This window comes from Nyctereutes procyonoides, unplaced genomic scaffold, assembly GCF_905146905.1.
Source record: "Nyctereutes procyonoides isolate TBG_1078 unplaced genomic scaffold, NYPRO_anot_genome, whole genome shotgun sequence".
Lineage (NCBI taxonomy): Eukaryota > Metazoa > Chordata > Mammalia > Carnivora > Canidae > Nyctereutes > Nyctereutes procyonoides.
The window spans coordinates 24,868-30,867 of record NW_026575112.1 but is presented as its reverse complement, the minus strand read 5'-3'; positions in this window follow the sequence as shown (position 1 = coordinate 30,867).

Below are 6,000 nucleotides of genomic sequence, written 5' to 3'. Positions count from 1 at the left end.
GTTAAAAAATCAATATACAAAAATCAGTTACATTTCTATACACTAACAATGAACTATCTGAAAGGGAAATTAAGAAAGCAATCCCATTTACCATAGAATCAAAAAGAGTAAGATACTTAGGAATAAATTTAACAAGGAGGTGAAAGCTCTCTACTCCAAAATCTAAAAGACATTGATGAAAGAAATTGAAGAAGACACAAATAAATGAAAATATAGCCACTGTTTATGGATCAGAAAGAATTAGATTGTTAAAATGGTCCATATTACTGAAAGCAATCTTTAGGGGTGCCTGGATGACTCAGTAATTAAGCATCTGTCTGTCTTTGGCTCAGGGCGTGATCCCAGGGTCCTGGGATTGAGTCCCCAGCAGGCTCCCCAGAGGGAGCCTGCTTCTACCTCTGACTATGTCTCTGCCTCTATCTCTGTGTCTCTCATGAATGAATAAATAAAATCTTTTTTTAAAAAAGCAATCTATAGATTCAGTGCAACATCTATCAAAACACTAATGGCATTTTCCCCAGAATTGTTTTTTAAAAATGTTTTTTAATGCATATGGAGCCATGAAAGACCATAAATAGCCAAAAAATAAACAAACATGAAAAACTTGAGCAAGAAGAACAATGTTGGTGGCATCGTACTTTCTGATTTTACAACATATTACAGAACACAATAATTGAAGAGTATGGTACTGGAATAAAAACAGACATATACACCAATAGAATAGAATACAGAGTCCAGAAATAAACCCACACATATATGGTCAACGGATTATCAACAAAGGTACAAAAAAACACACAACAAGGAAAGACAATCTCTTCAAAGGATGTTGAGAAAACTAAATATACACAGGCAGAGGAGTGAAATTAGACTTTTATCACACACCTTATACAAAAAATCAACTCAAAATGGATTAACAACTTAAATGTAAGACCTGAAACTGTAAAACTCTAGAAGAAAACATAGGGAAAGAGGCTTACCAACATTCTCCTTGCAGATTGGTTTCTGCAATCAGTGCCCTCCAGTGGACATCTGTGATAGACAGAGCATGAGTATCTTCACGCTGTCCTTTCCAAGAATTGCATATACCTCTCTCAGACTTCCTTCTCACTAAACTTCCAGTCTTATTCTAAATCTCTGCTCAGTTAGTCAATCCACTAGTTACCATTCAAACAGTATAGTACCATCAAACAGATGCACTTCACCACTCTTTCTATGTTCAGAGGAGTCAACCCATTGTATCCCATTGTTCCCACACTTGAGAACTTAATTTGTATCCTTAATACTACTACCCACCGAAGTATTTCTTAGAGGATAGCTCAGTCTATGTTTTAGACTGAGAAAATAAATAGGACCTGCCTGAAATATTCTAGAATATTCTAGAATACACAGATATGTCTACAAATAATAAAGACAGGAACAAAAGGAGCCAACTTAAAGGGTCCTGTGAAGTTGAAGTTGTGGAATTCTGAGCATCAAAGCAAAATTATGATAATAGCCAAAATAATATAGTTTTTATTGCAATATGGTGAACCAATGAAAACCAAGGAGTTCAAGATACTCGAGAGAGAGAGAGAGAGAGAGAGAGAGAGAGAAAGAAGTGCATGTAAAGAATATAAGATAGCAATAAAGCAAAAGAAGGGGAAATATAACAGCTTATTTCATTTTGACTGGATTTTCAAAGGAAGCAATTTGATTAAATATTTAGCATAGAGAAATACATGAAGATTCAAATAAATACTGATATGTCCATGTTTTATTGGTTTAAACAGCAAATAATAATAAGTATAAAGAACTGTGTTTTCCAGACAATTCCAGTAAAATTAGGAGCTAAACAAAGATCAGAAAGGAATAATCAGTACTGATGAATATGAATAATAATAATAAGTAGCAGATATCATACAAAATAAGCAAGTTGAGACAGAGGAGTTCTGATATTCTGAATTAGATAACAGATTTTATGTTTTTTTAATAATTTATTTTTTATTGGTGTTCAATTTGCCAACATCTAGAATAACACCCAGTGCTCATCCCGTCAAGTGCCCACCTCAGTGCCCATCACTCAGTCACCCCCACCCCCGGCCCACCTCCCCTTCCACCACCCCTAGTTCATTTCCCAGAGTTAGGAGTCTTTCATGTTCTGTCTCCCTTAGTGATATTTCCCACTTTTTTTTTTCTTCTTAGATAACAGATTTTAAATGAATAGTTAACTATGCCTACTCAATTTCTGATTTAGCAGATGAAGATTGAGTACACTTACTAATTAAAGCTATTATAAGGCTAAATTATTCTTAAATAATTCTCATGTATTAAATTAATATTATAATAATAACATTAAAGGGGTTATTTAATGTTGGCTGAAGATTTGAAAAAAATATTTTATTTTTTTATAATTTATTTTTTATTGGTGTTCAGTTTGCCAACATACAGAATAACACCCAGTGCTCATCCCGTCAAGTGCCCCCCTCAGTGCCCATCACCCAGTCACTCCCACCCCCCGCCCACCTCCCCTTCCACCACCCCTAGTTCGTTTCCCAGAATTAGGAGTCTCTCATGTTCTGTCTCCTTTTCTTATATTTTCCACTCATGAAAAAATTATTTTAGAAGAAGATACCATTTGGCAAAAATCCCACAAAATTTCTGTTTGAAAAGTCATATTAAAAGTTAAACAATTAAAAAGGAAACTTGATCATGTGACACGTTGTTCCGTTTTATTTACTTTAGGAAAACTTCTATTTTCCAAATAAGAAACCACTGCCATCCTGAGAAGATATTTTTATTCATTTTTATCTTGTAAAGTTAATTCAACTCGAGGAAGGTCCAAATAACATCACTGAAACATGGGAAGATTATAAATAAACAAGTAATGCTCAGAGGTTAGCACACTAAATATAGACATCATGAAGAAATTAACTATGCCTATGGTATTGATGTTAACCACATATTTTGTCATCACTGCATTGGGAATATTTTCTCTTCAGTAAGTAAACAGTTCAAAAAATCAATCCTATTGAGTATTTATAGCATAAATTCCTAGAGTTCTTGAGGAAACAGTGAATTCCTGAATTTTTCATGGATGCACCTGTGATGATAAATTTGGCTTAATTAATCCTTACATTTCATTCTCCTTGGCTTTTCACTTTTAGAACCCATTCTCATACATGCTTCCCAGATTCATGATAATACAGATTGGTAAGATCCTATAAATTTCTTAGTGTATAATTGCTCTAAGAGAAAGTCTTTGATTTCTTCATCTGGGTTAATGATATTTAACTTTCACTACAGAGTTGGTGAGTGTGGTGAGGTTGGGTGTTGAGAATTACATGAGCTCATAAGGCAACTTCTTAAGTGCAGTCATTGGAAAAGTCCAGAGAAAAGCTATTTTCCTCAAGTAGGGGAAGTTAGGGATTGCCTCTTCAAGCAGGGATTTTTATTTTTGGCTCTGTCCTTGTCTACCCAGTATCCCTATCCCATTGCTTTATGGTCCCAATTCTTCCCTCCATCAATTATTTTAGAGTGCCATAAAATCTCTGGCAATGTTAAGCATTTACGGCTGACCCTTAAACAACATGGGGGTTAGGGGCACTGACCCACACATAATTCAAAAGTCAGCATATAATTTCTGACTCCTCCAAAACTTACCTACTAATGGCCTACTGTTGACCAGAGCCTTAGTGATAGCGTAAATAATAGATTAATACATATTTTATATGTTCTATGTATTCAATATTGTATTCTTATAATTAAGCTAGAGAAAAAAAAGGTTATAAAGAAAGTCACAAGAAAAATACATTTCATTTATAGCACTTTTCTATATTTATTGAAAAAAATCTACATGTAAGTGGACCCACACAGTTCAACCCCATGTTATTCAAGGGTCAATGTTAGTAGTATTGCTTCTCTGCAATCCTCACAATCAGGCCCCAGCTTGGACCTCAACCATATCTTTCCTAAAGGATTGACAGAGAAGGGAAACTCCTTCAAACCTACAGTTGAGGCTTTCCAACTGCCCTTCCTGTTCACAGTCTGATAATATCATTTTCAGTTCAAAAGATCTCATGATTTTTCCAAACAATATTATTGTGATCACGATCAATGCTACAACCAATTGATTGTTCAGTGCTTTGCTCCTCAACTGCACTTAAGCTGTGTCATTACTGGTGATGATTTAAATTATCATGATGCCATTACATTCCATGGCTTACCAGTGTCCCATTCTGGAGTATGTGATATATCTGCACATTTTTTTAATATGTGAGCAAATTAATCCCAGTGAGCCAGTTTAAAGATTTCATTCTAGGCTACTCCTAATATTAATTACCTTATCAGTCAGAATCCTGTCAGGAAACAGATGGCCCACTCAAATTGAAGAGAACTTAATAAAGGGACTATTTACAAAGATGTGAACAGAGCATTGAAAAGCCACAAAGGACAAACCAGTCCTCTGACAGAGCATCTTACTATACATGTAGATCTGAAGGGAGAAGAGGAGAGAGCAGTTATCAGAACCCAGAAAGAGAGGGAAAGGGAGAGATTTTGTGGTGAGGAAAATGGGATAAAAGCTGTGGCATTAATCTAGGGGTTAATGTGGCTTTGGTTGGCTGTGCAGGAACAGAGTCTAGGAATACATATTCTATATCACTTTTTTCCTCCTTTTAGTTTCCTCCCCCAATGGCCAAGTTAACTGATACAATCTGTACAGGATGGTTTCCTGGAGCAGAAAGCAAGGTGGCAAAGGATGTAGAAGGGCTAATGGAAGGTATCTTAGTACCCTACAGAAATATTGTGACCCGTCTTGGTGGGTGTGAAGCCAAAAGACACAAGCAAGCTGAAGAGTAGCAAAAGGAAAGGTTTTACTTATACCAAGTAAAGGAAAACTGGGATCTTTCACAGAGCATTGTCTCCTGGAACTAAAATGAAGTTTTAAGCTAAGGGTGTGTGCATATTCACAAAGAGGCTTGTCCAGTGGGGAATTCAACACAACATTGGGTGTTGGTGACTTAAGGTGACTGAGTCCAGGTCAAAGTCACAAGAGCCGGCAAGGATCAGCATCATCAATTTTCTGGCTCCAGTTGCTTCAGTATCTGAGTGCTTAGAGGGATTTAGATCCTGCAAAGACAATTCAAAAATATATATCAGGGCAATCTTCACTTTTGAATCAGCACTGGGAGTTTTTACCACTGATTTATCGTCCTGGATGTGATTAGATTATCTCCTGGCCTGATAATGACTGTTTGTTCTTACAATCTTTCACAAGATGGCCAGGGGCCTAAAATGACTTTTCTTAAGTTAAGGGAGCTATGTCTGTATTTCAGTTTCTGGGGACCTAACTCTTGCTGCTTACAAAGTCAGTACTTAGGTGTTTACCAGTAGTCAAATGTATATATGTGAACTGTAAATATATGAATTTATGTATATAACTCAATATAGAATGTGAAGGAAAATTATAGTTAAATACATCTATCATTGGGGAATCACAGTCTCTAAACAAAACCGTTCTGAGTCTTTATTAAATAAGGTTGACCTGACTTTGTCAATGCATAGTGTTGTTTAATTGCCTTGTTTGCCATCCCCCAAAGCTACAAAACCATGAGGAATTCCATGGATATAAAACCCTTAGGATTGTTAAATAACAAAAAATTGAACTGAGTAATTTAAAAGATCAAATTGGCTTTATTAAGTGATTCATAAATTGGGTAGCATCCATCTAGCAAACAGAAAGGAGCTCTGTCAAGCTGTAGAAAAGGAGGAGTGTTTAAAAGTAGAAAGGGGGTGGCAAAAGGAAGTTATTAGCAAAGAATACATTGTTTTGGGCCAGGCGATGTTCCTAAGGGGAATGGAAGGAATCTCTCTGGAGGAATATCTCACGAGGTAATTCCATGTTGACTAGTTAAAAGTTACCTTCTGGGGTGGAAGAGTGCGGTTGAAACTTCAGTTAGGTTAGCTGACATGGGCCTTAATTAACATAAGTGACTCCCATTTTGAGCCTGTGGTTTTCTTTTT